The sequence below is a fragment of the Cryptomeria japonica genome, chromosome 2 (assembly GCF_030272615.1).
Source record: "Cryptomeria japonica chromosome 2, Sugi_1.0, whole genome shotgun sequence".
In the NCBI taxonomy this organism is placed as follows: domain Eukaryota; kingdom Viridiplantae; phylum Streptophyta; class Pinopsida; order Cupressales; family Cupressaceae; genus Cryptomeria; species Cryptomeria japonica.
In genome coordinates, this window is record NC_081406.1 from 178,549,291 (window position 1) to 178,566,548 (window position 17,258).

At 34.1% G+C, this 17,258-nt stretch overlaps 1 pseudogene; it reads left to right on the forward strand.

Annotated features, from left to right (window-relative positions):
* Positions 1-11,175: 11,175 nt before the first annotated feature.
* On the forward strand, positions 11,176-16,196 carry LOC131859643 (pectinesterase-like; annotated as a pseudogene).
* The last annotated feature ends 1,062 nt before the right edge of the window (positions 16,197-17,258 follow it).

Genomic DNA, 17,258 nt, shown 5'->3' on the forward strand with positions numbered 1-17,258 from the left:
CATAGGTTCAAATGGATTATTCATAGGTGCCACATATTCTGAGTTAGGGCCCGTCAAAGTTTGACAACTTTTAGGACTTAGGGTGCTCAAGGGACAACGCTAGTAGGGTATGACCCCGAGTGTTCGACTGAGTGGGGGGCAAAAATAGGAGCATGCATAGGGTAATAATGCCTAACTGGACATGTTGGAGTTGATGGTTCATTATCATGATGAGCAGAACGAGAAATTGGCCACGTGACAACATTCGATTGAATGAGACTGAAAATGTTTTTGCCAACCGAAAAAATGCTGCCCTAATAAAACTGTAGGGAAAATTGAAAAACCGAGATAAGATTTTTTAGGAACCCTCTCATGGCCTCTTAGGTTTAAATGGATCATTTGCAGGTGCCACGGATTCCGAGTTAGGGCCCATCAAAGTTTGACAATTTTTAGCACTTAGGGTGCTCAAGGGACGACGCCGGTAGGGTATGACCCCGAGTGTTTGACCAAGTGGGGGGCCAAAATAGGAGCATGCATAGGGTAATAATGCCTAACTAGACATGTTGGAGTCGACGGTTCGTTATGAAAATGAGTAGAACGATAAATTGGCCAGGTGACAACATTCGATTGAATGAGACTAACGATTTTTTCGTCAACCGAAAAATGCTGCCTTAATAAAACCATAGGGAAAATTGAAAAACCGAGATAGGATTTTTTAGGGACCCCTCTCTTGGACCCATAGGTTCAAACGGATTATTTGTAGGTGCCACGGATTTTGAGTTAGGGCTCGTCAAAGTTTGACATTTTTTAGCAGCGAGGGTGCTCAAGGGACAATGCCGGTAGGGTATGACCTCGAGCGTTCGACTGAGTGGGGGCGGGGGGGGGGAATAGGAGCATGCATAGGGTAATAATGAAGTGTATTTTATTTTTCATTATACAAACAACACTTACGATGAAATGAAATGAATTCTATTGTTCATTAAATAACCATTATCAACCATTGTTAATTATTGGAATGAATATTAAAGATTTCCATGATAACACCATGAACAAATGAGCAACAATTTATATGATCAAATATCAACTTCTGTATATATGAAAATGTCAAATGATTACAAGTGTATGTCCATACATAAATATGGCATAAACGCCAACTCAAACAAAATGTATGTCTATATACGTGAATGTATGTCCATATACAAAATATACATGCCAACTAGACATGTAAGTATCCCAAAACTATCTATAACATCCTAAGTTGCTGATGGATCATCAAAATTGATCCTCTTCGCTGTATTGCTCGGCTTTGAAGGATCCTGCACAAGAAAAAACAAACCACGATTAAGATTAGTTATATTATATAACTCACATTTGAAAAGTTAACATAAAAATGAACTATAATTGAACTATTCTTGTTTACCTCATATCCACATTTTCTCTTCAGTTTTGCAGGACTCTTGATGTATGTCTTTGGTAGAGGAGGTATGTCTGCAATATTTTCATACACAACCTGCATATGTTCACAAACATGACATTGATACAAGTTAGCATATAATTGTCATTGATAATAACAAATTATATCTACTAAACACAAAATAAAATAAACACACATGTACTCGAGGCATCTCTTCTTCTTCTTCTTCTTCTTCTTCTTCATCTTCAGGTATACTGGGTGTAGTTAACAAGGATGTGAAGCCAAGAATTTTTTGTACATATACACAACAAGTATGTAAAACTATCAATCTATGTCTAGATGTGTATAATCATTATAAGTTATTTAAACTACTCATTCAATCATATTTGCATTCAATTACCTTTCCCTTGTCTTTAGCTACACTACCAGATCCTAAATTGTTCATTATACTATAGATCCCGAATATTTGCATTCAATTACCTTTCCCTTGTCTTTAGCTAAACTACTAGATTGTCGCTGGGTGGTTTGTTGAAAACCATCCACCAACGATCCCAAAAGTTTTTCACAATACCATCATTTGGGCACCATTTAATAGAAAGTTTTTTTTTGGGAGGTCTACGGGTTGACCAGAGAGGGGATTCACAAACAATGCAGTGATAGCGGCTTTGGATATCTCAAGATCCTTGATCTCCTTATAGGACAAGCCATTCGTATATTGTTCCCTCATAGAATCTCGCCACAAAAGAGCGGCATTGTGCTCCTCAGTCATGGTTTCTATACTCTTTATGATCGACATGAGGGGATCAAACATTGGGTTCAAGTGAGGGATCCTATGATATACATATGCAATCCCCCTCAATTGGTTCAAATTTTATGTAATTAAATCCTGAATTGAGGGGGGGTTTGGCAAAGGAGGGTTTGGTTGATGCGGTGGTGGTTGACCAACATTTTCACTATTATCCCCCATTTTAATGTAATTGAATGTAAACAATTGAATTTAGTTAACAAATTTAAACAATTTTGTATTTGATTTAAAAAAACCTAGTTTTCATGGAAAAAACCATATTTTCAATGAAAAACCAAATAAAAATTTTAAAAAAATACAAAAATTGAATGAAAATGATTGAAAACAATAAAAATCCTACCTTTTAATTTATTTTTTAGCAAATTTGGGTCGAAAAACCAGATATTGGATCCAACCAGATATCAGATTCCCAAAAATCGCGTAGTTCGTGGGTTAAAAATAACTCACGGGCTATCACAGTCCAATTATATTGTCTCAGAAAATCGGATATCTGATAAAATTGGATATCCGATTTTTATACTTAAATTATTTTAAAATAACATGATATTATATAATATAATAATATAGTATATATTATATATTATATAATATATAATTTAATATAATAATATATTATATAATACATATTTTATAATATTTAATATTATATTATATTATATATTATATAATATGTAATATATAATATATTATTATATTACATTATATATTATATAATTTATTTTTTAATTTAAAATTACAAATAAAAATTGGATATCCGATTTTATTCGATATCCGATTTGCTTAGGTGTTTACCATGCCAAGGTGTACTGACACATAGGCCAAGCAAAAAGTCAACACGGATTTTTTCGCATTTTTAGGCGAGTGGAGAATGCCATTTGTTTCACATCGCCACTTTTTGGCCCCCCATGATCCTGCACTAACCCAATTTATAATTTTTTTTGCATTATCATCTTCTCAAGGTTAGTGTAGGAAGTTATTCCACTACTTAACTTCCTTACAAGTGGTATCAAAGCCTGATCACCTTTGGTTTCAATTCCATGTTGTTGGGTTTTTTGAACTAATCTAGATTTGAATGGGAGCTTGTGTAGAAGATACATTTTGATCTTGTTGTAGGAATTTTCAAATGGCAAGTTCATCATGGAGAATGTAGGTGGAGAAATTTTTTGCAGGTAATTTTGAGATGTGGAAGTTGAAGATGGACGATCTGCTAATATATCAAGATTTGTGGCATGTTGGTGATGTGAATGTCTCAAGACCTTCAGATCCTATTGCGGCTACTCAATATGATGTTATGGATTTTAAAGCCAAGGGTCTAATTAGATTGTGTTTGGCAGACTCTATTTCGATAAATATCCACGGAGAGACCTTTGCAAAGAAGCTATGGACTAAACTTAGTGAACCATATCAAGCCAAAACTTTATTGAATCAGATTTTCTTGAGGAATAAATTGTATTCCTTGAGAATGAAAGAGGGTGGATAGATTATAAACCACGTAGAAGAATTTAATATGTTGGTTTCTCAATTGGTATCTGTTGGTGTCAAGATGGATGAGGAGAAGAAATGTCAGATCTTGCTTTGTTCTTTGCCTGATTCGTAGGATTCTATTATTATGGATATCAATAGTACTTCTATTATTTTGAAGTCTAAATATGTGGTGCATCCATTGCTTATGGAAGAGATGTACAGGAAGGTATCCATTAGTTCAAAGGAATCTCTAACTGTTCATGGAAGACCCAAGGAAAAAGGAAAGAAGAATGAGAAGCATAATAAATCCAAGTCTAAAGGAAGATTGAAATCCCCTAGAAAGTCTAAAGTCATTTGTTGGAATTACAGTATATCAGGACACATCCATAAGGATTGCAAAAAAAGAAAAGAAGAAGAAAAAGAAGAAGTTTGATTTTGATTCCGGGTCTGAGAAGGAAGATGGTGATGCATTCATTGAAACTTTAGCTACTTATGTAGGTAATGATGCATGGTTAATTGATTTAGGTGCATCTTTACATATGACTTTCAATAGAAATTGGTTTTCTAGATATGAAGAATTTAATGGAGGTAAGGTGTACTTGGGTGATGATTCACATTTAGATATTGTTGGAATTCCCTTAGGAGGCACCATAAAAAATCTTAATATATCTAGTGGAGGGAGGATCCAGGATATGGCAGATCTCTCAACCTTACTTATAGGTTTAATTGAACCTAATTTTTGGGGGTGGAGGAGCTTCTATCTTGATAAACAAGTTGAGTCTGAATTTGATAATTCTTTCCACTTTCCTTGTTTTATGATTTTGGTCATAACAACCTCTGAGATTGACCTTTCAATGCTATCAACAAATTTTAATATGAGAAGAATTGTTCCTAAAATTTCGTCTATTTATTTCCCACAAAATATTCCATATTAAGATAGATGGGCTGACTATCTATGGAAGAAAACATCACTACTTGATGAATATTTTTCCATGAGTTGAACTTATCCTTAATTTATTTTGGGATGTAAGCTTGCAATTCAAGTCAATTTTAGGGCTAGGCCCAACATCGTTGGGTGAAATTGCATGTTAAGAGAAGATGGTCTATAGTTTCCTTTATTTGCCCACACATAAGACAATTGAAGGTGTATTCTATGCCCATTTTGACAAGTCTTTCACTGGATAGAATTCGTCTATTGATGGCTAACCAATCAAAAGAGATTTTCTTAGGTAAAAATGCTTCATTCCAATAGAGTTTATGAGGCCAACATTTTGGTAAATCTGAATTATCTTTGTGAATAATGAAGGTGTATCCTAACTTCACACTATATATGCCTTGATCTGAAGGAGCCCAAATTAGGATGTCATATTGGTGGGATAGAAAGATTTTTCTTTGGCTTACCAACTATAATAGAAGGCATTTCTAGTTATTTGGTATATTATAGTCCTTCATACATCCGAGTTGAGCTCTATGAAGGGTATTATTAGGTATGTTGAGATAATATTTGAACCTAGAGCCCTAATGGTGTTTAAAATATGTTTTTACCTCTACATGCCGTTCAAATTTATCCGAGGTAGGGAGGCCATTCCATGAGTTTTCCTAAAACATATATTTTTGACCATTATGAATGATCCAAGTCAAGTGGGAAGTGATTATGTCTTTTCATATGGCTAACAAGTCCAATATTTTTGAGCCCTTTGGGAGGTTGGCCATTGTGAATATTCTTATCCGAGTAGGTGAGTCCATGGATTTGTCTCATAATATGTGGGCCCATTTAGATGGTTACTTATCATACATGTTCTAAGCTAGTTTAGCTCCTAGACATAGATTCCTTGCCTCCAGATTATGCAAACCTTCTCCCCCTGATTTCTTTTCTTTCCATAAGAATTTCTTGATGTCCTATTCGATGCTCTACTAAACTAATGAAGGAATTTTTAGAAATAGCATACTATTTAATTAGGAATGGATGATAAGACCTCTTTGATCTTGGTCAATTTACTTGCAAGTGTCATCCATCTATCTCTCCAAGACTTGACTCTACTTTGGATGAGATTTAAGGATTTATTTCATATTTCCACTATCTTAGGGCCTAAAAAGAGGAGAATTCCAAGGTATTTACTAAGAAGATGGACTTTTTTAAATTCAAGGATTGATTCAATTCATGAAGAGATCCTTGGTGGTGTAATAAAAAGGAAAATACTAGATTTTACAAAATTCATTTTTTGACTCGATGCCAAGGAATAGTTCTTTAATACCTTTTTAATAATTTTGGCTTATGAAATTGAGGATTCCACATAGAGAAGTGTGTCTTGAAAAGATAGAGAGTGCCATAAATATATTTTTCTTTGTGTATTATCTACTTTCTTATTTTTTTTTGTGGCTAGCTATTGCTAGTCTTGGTCTATTTTTGCTTTTTTTATGCTCCTCTTATCTCTATAATGGGTTGGAGCCCCTTCCTTCTTTATATTGATAAAAAGTAATAAAAAATAGAAATAGAAAATAAGAAACATAGTTTCAAAGGCTATAGTTTGGATTCTAGAAAAAAAGATGCATGAATAAGAAATATACCTAGAGGATGCACAACTATCAAACACCTGATTCTTTTAAAAGAAATATAGAGAAAAAGGCTTGCAAAATGTAATTTAAATTTAAAATCTTATTAATTACACAACATTTATAGAACTATAGAATATGAGTTTTAGAAAGGAAATTAAAAATGATTGTTAGCATAATTAATGTGGTTGAACAGATTCTTTTAAAGAGAATAAGTGATTTAGTTGACTGATTCAAATTATAAAATATTTATATAACAATGATATTAGAAAAAATGTACAATATGCATCAAAATAAATAAGAGGCAAACTGTATAAAGTAGAATATGCAAATAGGAAAACTCTAATATGGTCAACATCTAACTACTATTCTCCAAGCATATGAGATTATTTGTGATAGCTAAGAGATGACTTACAAAATATATGTCTAAAGACTTTATTGCAATAAGAAAAGTGTTAAGACTAAAGGTTTGTAAAATCTTCTACATTCACCTCTTTCATAAAAAGAGAAATCCTTCACTATAGATTTACATTTTCACAAGAATAAAATAGATTGTAGAAACCTACCCTTAGTACCCTTATATTTTAACTAAAAAGAGAAGAAAAAGATTAAAATAAATCCCAAAAAAAAATAAAAAAATAATTAGATATACCATGTTTTTCTATAATAAAAATTCAAAGACCTTTGCAATTTCAAAATAATATTCGATTCTCATCAAATCTTATGAGTTATTCAATTATGAACCTACCTTGTGCGAAGGTCAACCAAATAATTCTGAATAGAAAATTTCTAGTTCTACAATCACTTCTAACAAATCCCAAACATTTGCACATTTTGAAACACGGATTAGTAAACTTCGTAAGAAAAATATTAATAAATTATTTATATTGAAAAAGAACTATTCTAGGGAATGTGAAGAACTATTCCAAGACCAAATATTATGATGAAATGATGACAAATTTTAAAATGATTGAAATTTAGTTAAGGAAAAGGAATACTAGCTTATCATAGAAGCTAATGAGGCTAGAGATATTTAATGTGAGACTAATGTTATTCTACATGCCATAATCTGAAGTTTCATTTGCTACTATAAGAAGATAATTGTAGATATTGATACAACAAACTAATTGAATTCAATAAGCCAATCTAATTATATAATTTTTTTTCGAGAAAATAATGCAATAAATTTATGTCAATAATAGAACCAAAAGACTAGCTACATAAGGAGGTCTTGTTGAGTTGATATAGCTCTTCACTATGATAAAGCTTCGCTTGGAGAACATAAAAAATAAATAAGTCAGAAGAAATCTCATTTATATCAATTATAGAAATTTTATTGTTATTATATAAGTGAAACTTCAAGAGCAACATGTATTTTTTGAAATATTAAATTAGAAAATAAAAACTTTAATTGATAAACATTGTAATTAAAATAAATTTGAAAAATCTCATATATAAAAGAATATTTGAAAAAAATAAGAAAACATTTGAAAATACAAAGTTGCTTTTCATTACCAAAAAAATATGCATATCAATCTTGTATTGTAAAATGTGAATAGAAACAAACCCTAATATGCCCCGGCCTTGGGTGAAAGTCTTGCCTTGTTAAATGTGCAAGAGTGGATCACAATGTATACGTAGCCCACGGATTTCTTAGGTTTAGATGATTATTGGGCTATTTATTGTCCTTTAATGAATGCACAGTCCATTCAATTACTCGAAATTGTTAGAAGCTTTGTTTATATGCAACTTGCTTCATATAAATATACGATGAAAATGTAAGTTTCAAAAAAAGCGTCTTAGGTCGAATGGATGCAAACCCCAGTATGTCTAGATCTTGGGTGTGTTGTATCGAAGCATCAAAGGCACGAGTTGTGACAGTCTCGCCTTGTTCAATGAATTTCCTACTTTTAGATTTTTATTGGGCTATTCGTCGTCGTTTAGTAATGAACCCTTCATCCCCCTTTGTGGAATGCAGAGTCCATTCAACTGTTGAAAATTGTTAGAAGCTTTGTTTATATGCAACTTGTTTGATTTTCCTCATGTGTGGAGTTCCTACTTGCTTCAACTTGCGACGCTCATCTCTTGTGATAAACAACTAGACGCTCAAGTTCCTACGACAAAACAACAAAGAACATTTAATTTATGTAAAGCATCTTATGGACTAAAAGCACGCCTGGGCCAGCACTATGCATAATTTTACAGTTGATATTCGTGAAGAAAGTGGAAGTTTCCTGAGAATCTTTTAGTGGCTTATGGCAGTCTACTTTCCACTCAATGACGAGTCTAACTTTAGATGAAGTACATTGTATATTCAGCAAATAATAAACGTATGGTAGGTGAGCTATCGAGAGAAAAGAACAAAGAACATGAAATGGTGTGAAATCTGCAGTGGTAATTCGATCATACCGCGCACAGGCTTCAAAATAATGAGCGAATATAGCTGACTGCTTGTATACTATACGATTGATCGATCGACAGTACTGCGCTTACCATTACATATAATATTCTAGCTTGAGAAAATTCGAATCGAAATAACAAGATAAGGACTAGGAAGAAGATATCTCCCGTCACTATGTAAATATGTCCGTGTATATCACTTACCATCAGTCATGTATATCTGTCTACTTCTCTCGATTTGGATATGGGATGAAGTAGAATGTGGATGTAAGTTTTGATTAAAGTGGAAAACTGGTTTTACAGGGACCAGAAATCGCGAGTCAACAAAATTAAATATAAAGTACAGTCATCCAGGATCCAGCAGTAAAAATGACGTCAACTAGTTCTCAAAACACAGCGCAATGAAGCCCAACCCGAGAGACAAAATAGAACACCCTAACGAAACTACAGAAGCTTGCCTAATTTGTCATTTTCTGAATGACCTCTTCATTAATCAGCAAAACTTTCTTACTAATATTATCCACAGGGGTCATACCCTTATCCTTGTTGCGGAGCCTCGTCACCGAGCGCGACTGGGGCAACACTATCTCGTCCAAGTCTGCATCCATGTTGTCCGATGGCACTCTTAGAATCTTGCGAGTACCTGCATTCCCCACCTTAGTCCTCTTGACCGTCTTAATGCTGCCCGAAGAGGAGTTGCCCTGATAAATGGCGTGCAAGACTTCAGCCTATTCATTAAGCTTATGGAGACCCTCACTGGTATTGTCGATTGCCACCTCCTAACCACCACCACTGCAGTCAAACTCTATTTGAGTTTGTGACAATCATCTTCCAAGGCTTTGATTTGCTATTCGTGATCCATATTGAGGTTGTCCTAGACCCCCTTAGGTGGATTAACCTTCTCCTTTAGGTAATTAATCACCTAAAATATCTAGTTAAATAGAGCGATTTGATTCTCTAAGTTCCTCAAATTGATATTGGAAATAGTGGTCTCAAGGTTAGAGGAACCCATCTCCTTCGGCATAGCCCTTTCCCCATCATTAGGCGTAGCAATATTAACATCTTGCTCCTTCGCAGGCCTGCCCGAATACATAAGAGAGGCCTTCCTCCTTTTAGTAGGCGAATTGATGACATTGACCGTCGGGGGCCTCGAGATTTTGGATTTCCCTTTAGCACTTGAAACAGAAGCCCTAGGCACCCTCGTACCCTTCACATCAACAATAGGGTCCATCGAATTACGAACATAATTGGGGTCGTCATCCTCATCTGAAATTACAAAGCGTTTTCCGCCATTGGGATTAGGGTTTTTAGTAGAGGATGACATTGGATCCTGATTCTCGTAAATATGAAAGACCTTATCCCCATCAAGAATCCACCTCCTCATCAGAATTTGTATCCCCATAATGCACCCGGACATTCTTCTGAAACTCAATGCCCACTTTAGCCTTAGGGTTCCTTTCAACAAGATTAAGCCCTCGTGAAGAATAGGGGAGGAAGCCCTTTTCTCATGAGCTCGAATACTACGATTTAGATACGCAGCCAAATAAAAGGGCAAATAAATACACTTATTGTGCCGAAAATGACTCAAAATGACAAAGAGATAATTGAATAAACTGCAAAATTTACCATCCAGTGTGAGGTATTGCATGATGACCTCCGAAATCACCTTCTAGAGCTTCATGATTGAGGTTCTATCCCACCCACTATTCGTATTCTTCCTCATTTTCTCCCTCTTTCGACAAGAGAAAAGTTTCAAACGCCTCAGTCGCACACTTTTTATCTCTCTAAACCTTAGTACCTTCAATCAAGGTATTGGAAACCTTGGCCACCAAATCCTCATTAACTTCCAGCTCAACACCATAGGCGCAGAGCACACTGCCCTTCCACCCCTGAACAAAGGCCTTGGTGACAAAGGCATTTGACCTGTGCAGAGTCTCCATATAACCTGTTAAACATCTAGTTGAAAGTTCCTTCCAAAAAGCTTCTTTGTTCCACCATTTCTAAAAAACCGTGGGTTCCAAGCGATTTCTATCTCCCCCATTGCACAAAAAGCCCCAATTACAACAAATTGCAAAACAATAGTGAACAAGCATAACCAGATGGAAAGGAATACAAAAGCCCCTAGAAAGTTCAGCTCTCTCTTCATAAAAGTTGTACTGCCCGAGACACATTGGTACTCGTTATCCTTCATAATTTCCAAAAACCCCTTATGCCTTGCACACATTATAATCATTGCTGATAAGGATGTGGAGATCCATTGGGATCCGATCATTACTATTTCAGACTTTTCTACTTGCCAATCCAACCCCAATGTTGGCTAAATTATCCGCCACCTTGTTTCCTTCACGGTACACATGTGAGACTAAATACAAATGTAAATTACTATTTGTTTTTCCTTGAGATTTTAGTCTTTGATTGCTTTAAAAAGAATAGAGAGATATGAAATATATGGGTTCCCTAATACAAAGCTCAGGGGTTTGAATCACAGAGAAAATGTTTTCCACAAGGAAGACCTCGACAAAATGTGTTATTGTGACTTTCATTGTAGTGGTGGCGATGAATGTTTGCATCCATTAGAATTAATGTAGTTAGTAGTAGCTATGAAGGGAATGTGGAAGACATCATTGAGATAGAGAGTTTGTGTAGCCGTATTGTTCACCTAGAAAGCTGCATGGCTAATATGTGTCCATAAATTACCAATTCATCTCTCCATGCAAAGAAGTAGGTGCTTCACATTGCAGTTAGGGTGGCCATTAAAGAAGCAAACAATGATTTTGTTCAGGCTTCGACTTTCCATAATCAACCCCAAAACTGAGGTGTAAAAATGGTTGTTGGGGATTGTGTGGAGCTCATCAACCTTACCAATGTTGGGATAAGGTGTCTCAACCTTGGAGTCCTAACATTGGTTATTTAAAATTGATTTATTTTACTTTATTAATTTCCTAAGTTGTCGTTCACTTTGTGGGTCCTCTTAGTGAGGTGGCATCCTACATGGCAGTGATGAGATGACACAATCATTTTGTTTAGAAAATTAGTTTCCACTTGGAATATTCTAGATTTTGGGAAGGTGTTGTCATATATTTCCAATTTGGAGCAAAAATTGATTTGGCAATTTCTTATGTTGACTAAAGAGTCTAGGCTTATGTTTTCTATTATGGATTGGATTTGTATTCGAGCAGTTAATCTATCTCCATAAATTACCAATTCATCTCTCCACGTAAAGAATCAGGTGCTTTACATTGCAGTAAGGGTAGCCATTAAAGAATCAACCAGTGCTTTTGTTCATGCTTTGACTTTCCATAATTGACCCCAAAACTATAGTGTAAAAATGGTTGTTGAGGATTTTGTAGAGCTCATCAACCTTACCAATGTTGGGATAAGGTGTCTCAACCTTGCAGTCCTAACATTGGTTATTTAAAATTGATTTATTTTAATTTATTAATTTCCTAAGTTTCCATTCACTTTGTGGGTCCTCTTAGTGAGGTGGCATCCTACATGGCAGTGATGAGATGGTATAACCATTTTTTTTAGGAAATTGGTGTCCACTTGGAAGATTCTACATTTTGGGAAGGTGTTGTCATATATTTCCAATTTGGAGCAAAAATTGATTTGGCAATTTCTTATTTTGATTAAAGAGTCTTGGCTTGTGTTTTCTATTATGGAGTGGAGTTGTATTTGAGCAATTAATATTTATGGTGGAATTCAGTTTTGACAAGTGGTGTGAGGTAAGGAAACTACCTATTCCTGGTTATAGGAGTTTCTATGTTGGACTTAATTTACATTGGGCAAGATAACCATTCTGGATGAGATAGGTGTTAGTTCTTTGGAAGGTTTCTATGTGCAACATGTCATGATAATGGTAATTATATTATTAATGACACAACTTACCTCTTAGGCTTTGAAGTTGGTTTTGGAAACCATGGAAGCCTACTACTTTGTGTTGGACTTTATAAATATGTGATGCATTGGCTTATTATTATTGGATGTTGTTGTGAAGATGTGTCGTCATTGATGTCAACATATTCTTCTGTGTACTTTGATGTTGCAGTCAAATTAAATGAGTTGGTTTGGTCAGTGTTTTGTAGATGAGCTAATATGGTTTAATGAGTTTTGAGATAAGTATCTCTAGTTGATTCAACATAATTTTCAGTGGTCCGTGTAATGTTTTGATTGAGTTATGTGATCTAGTATTGGAATTGTTATTTAGTTCATATTATTTGGTATTTTGTTTATGCTCCAAATTGATTTGGAATTGCTATATCTTTAGTTGTGGATGTATGGGATGTGTTCAGGGCGTTGATGTGTATCCTCAATTCAATTGGTTCATGGTTTGGATATCCACAAGTGAATCTTTCATGTTGCCAGTCAGTTTTGATGATATTCTTGAGCTCTAGTGGTGAGATGGTGATTATTCTTGTAATCTGAGTTTGTTGTGGTTGTTGTGGTGCAATTCATGTTGCTTGTAAATATTTTTAGATCATGTTCTATGAGTTTTGGTGGTTCACATTGATCGTTGCACACATAATTGAAGATTTTCTTGGTTCGGTGATGTTCTTTGTGTTATGTGACATTCTTGGATTGTTTTAGCATGTTGTGGATGATCGAGGCATAATTGTTGGATGTGTTGCGAGTTTGCAATGTTGATTTGGGTCCAGGATAAGTCTTAGCTAACATTGTTTTGGTCTGCATATGTTGTTGTAGCATGTGAGGTTATTATTTTGTAATTTGTGTTGAGGGTTTAGCCGACCTATATTTCTTGGGTTGATGTCATGTATAAATGAATATAAAAATCATGTAAGATGTATGTTTGAGATCTTTAAAAATGTGTATGATCTAGTTGTATGTGTGAACAAGAGATTTTATCTTTCAGAAGTGAAGAAGAGAAGAGAAGTGTTGTAGAACAGTCTGTGTGCTTAACTAGAACTGTACAAGTATTTGTAGATGCTATCTTTGCATTTCATGTAATTCAGATTGTTTTCCAAATGCTTTTGTAAGTCAGTGAGACTTCTTGTAAGGCAGTGAGACTTCTTGCAAGGAAGTGAGCCTTCCCTTAAGGTTGTAGCCTTTTTGGGTTTCTTATTTGAGCAGTGAGCTCCACGTAGTGATCCTGAATCCATGTGCATTCCTCATTGTAATATTTTATTTACTCCTAGTAGCGTATTATCTCATTATGGGTAGGTTCCCACCGTGGTTTTTCCCTTAAGCATATTTTTCACGTCAAAAATCTTGGTGTCATGTGTGATATTGATGTGGTGTTGTTTCATGCTTTAATTGTTAATTATCAGATATGATTTGTGGTATAAGTTGCAAATTTTTTTTGTGCAAACTAATTCACACCCCCAGTCTCAATTTGTTGCCAATTGCCAACAATTGTTATGAGATTTTGAATATTTTGAGAGACATCGTTGTGCTGCTAAAATTACTCCTCAATCCTATAATAGTGTGAAGACTCCTGAAAAGCATTGACTCTATGCATTATATTGTAACTGTTGTTGTTGTAGATAGCACAATTGAGTCTAGCTTTTGGAGTGTGGGTTTTTTCCCGAAAGGGTTTTCCCATGTATATGTTGTGTTATGTGTTTATTATATTTTAAATATTTGTTAATCTTTAATTAGATGTGTGTTTGAATATGTAATTGTTAAAGGGTTCAGAATTTTTTTGCATTCACTCTCTTGATAGTTCATTGTAGGAAGCTGTATTTCGCTACCTGGTTTTCCTTTAAACCAAAGACAATCTTAGTAGCTCATAGTCTTTATTGGAAAAGGATGAAATGAAGGTAAACGAGCACAACAAAGTGATGACTTTTCTCATTGCGACCATTACTCACATAGAATTATGCAAAGACAAAATTCTGGAGATATCTGATGGAAAATGAGAGGCTTGGTTGTTGAACAATGTGGAGAGAGTGAAAGTATTCATAAGTAATTGTCTGGCCATACTTGTGAAAACCAAATCCAAACATGCACTTCCTTCTGCACCCATCAAGGAAGGGTTTCCTTGGTGGGTTTCTGCAGAAGATCAGAGGATATTGTGAAACTCTGTAAATGACGTAAAAATTAATGTATGTGGTGGTGGTTACTGATGGTTTTGGTAATTTCAAAAACAATCATGGAAGCCATTAAGGTGGTTCTAGAGAAAAGCAAAAAGAGGTACGCGATGAAGGTGAAGAAGGGCACTTATAAGGAGTGTGTTAAAGTGGGAAAGACGAAGATGAATATAATGCTAATAGGGGAAGGCATGGACAATACAATTATGACTGGGAGCAGAAGCAATAGATCTGGTTATTGCACTAGCTTCTTTGCCACATTCTATAAGTATCAAATACAAAATACTCTATACTTGTGGTTATATATGAAGTGACAACCAGATTGGTTTGTTTAAATGAGGTCGTCTCTTAATTTTATATAGTAGTTTGGAAGAGAGAAATTTTGATAATAGTTTATTTGATAATTTTAATATTTTTACTATTTAAAGTTAAAGTATTGAGTTTATATTATTAAAAACATTGTCATATTAGTATGGTTTGTTGAAGTATTGTAAGAATTAAAGAAGATTAGACTTGTACATCAAATCATATTCGTTAGGATTTATAATTATATATTATATATAAGTTATTATTTATGAAATATTTTAAATATATTTAATTTAATTTTTTTAAGAATAATAGCAATCAACACTAACACTTTGTGGGATTGGCCCCTATTTTTGCGGCTGTTTTGTCGTTGGTTCTGAACTGATTAGCAATTGTTTATTTTTTGTTTTGCTCTCCGACTTTGGGTTTCGGGTCCCTGTAAAACCCGTTTACCATAATAAAAAACAATCAACACTAACAAAAAATTCATAATACTATATTATTATAAAATAATGATTTTTATTCCTACTGTCGTTTATGTTTGGGGTGATAGATGTTATACCTTATTTTAGTGTGTTTTTTTTCTTGCAAATCATTTCTTGACTATAGAGTGTTTGAAATTCTACTATCTATATCAATATTTTAGTTCAGTAAAGCAATTAAGTGGCTTGTGTTTTGTGAAATGAAGAAGTGGTGGGCAAGAGATTCATTGCCCAACATATGGCCTTTGTCAACATGGTTGGCCCAAAGAACTTTCAAGTAGTAGCTCTTTGAGTTAATGGAGAGCACTTAGTCTTCTACCATTGCAAGATGGAAGGACACCAAGACACACTCTACACAGATGCATATCATCAGTTTTACAGGGAATGTTGGATTTCAGGCACCGTGGACTTCATATTTGGCAATTCTAGAGTTGTTTTCTAGAGTTGCACTATGCTTGCAAGAAAATCAATTGAAGGAAAAAAGAATGCAATAACTACACAGGGGAGGACATTAGCCAACCAAGGCACGAGGATATCCATTCACAATTGCAATATTATAGAAGATTCAAACCTTGCTTCTGTGAAGAGTTCATTCCCAACATACTTGGGAAGGCCATGGAAGGAATACTCTCAAACTGTATACATGCAATCTTACCTAAGAAACATCATTAATCTTGCCGGCTGGGAAGAGTATAATGGGATTTTGCATTAAAACCTTGTACTATGGGGAGTGCAAGAACACCTGACCTGGATCGGGAAGATTGCAGCTATTTCGGCTCCAAAACCATAGTACAAAGTCAATAACATGTAGGTTATTTATCATTATACATTGTTGATTTTGAAAAGAATGGTCATGATTTTTAAATTTGTCAAAAACACACTGTACGAATTGAAGGATTTGGAGCTAGAATATACACGCCCGATCGGGAACAGGGAAGCGGGTGAAATGGACGACAGTGGCCAAGGAGGCAACAGATTGCCCCTAGCCCCCTAGCCTACCTCATGTACCTCCTGTTTGTACATGGTCTTCCAATACTATGTTTTCATTTTCCAGAATAAGGACATTAGCGCTGTAGGGGTGAAGCCCTAGATTTAACTTTTTCTTTTTTTATATGTTAATTTTTATGAGTTTTTTTATATGTTTCCAATTAGATTAGCAGGGAGGTGGCCCTGAACTGGAGAAACAACAACCAACTTACAAGATCATACAACCATCAGCACACAAAAACTAATCCCCCTATAGCTAGTTTTTTAATATGTTTATATTAATATTGTATTTTTTTCTTTAAGAATCTTTATATATGTTTATATATTATATTATTTAATATTATTTTTTAATAAATATTATATAAATCTCTTTTATTTTTCTATATATATGTTTTAATTTTTTATTGTTATAATATTATTTATTTTATAGATTTATTAAATTATAATGTCTAACTTTTAAATAATTATAAAATAATATATTTCTATAATTAATTAAAATAGTCAATTTAATTAATATATACATAATTATCTTTTTTAAATTATGTATATTAATGAGAATCAAATATTAAATATATTTGAAATTAATATTAATTATATATTAGAATTAATAAATTATAATTTGTACATAGAAAAGTAAGAAATACTTATGGCCATGTTAAAAAAAATTGTTTCTGGCCATTCAAATATTTAAATTGGTAGTATCCTATATAAGATTGAGAAATGCATTTGCAGCTCTATAACTTAATAAGTGAATGGCTAGATATGTAACATTGATATACATGGGTCTATTGTCTTTAATACAGTATCTTTTTTGAATGAGA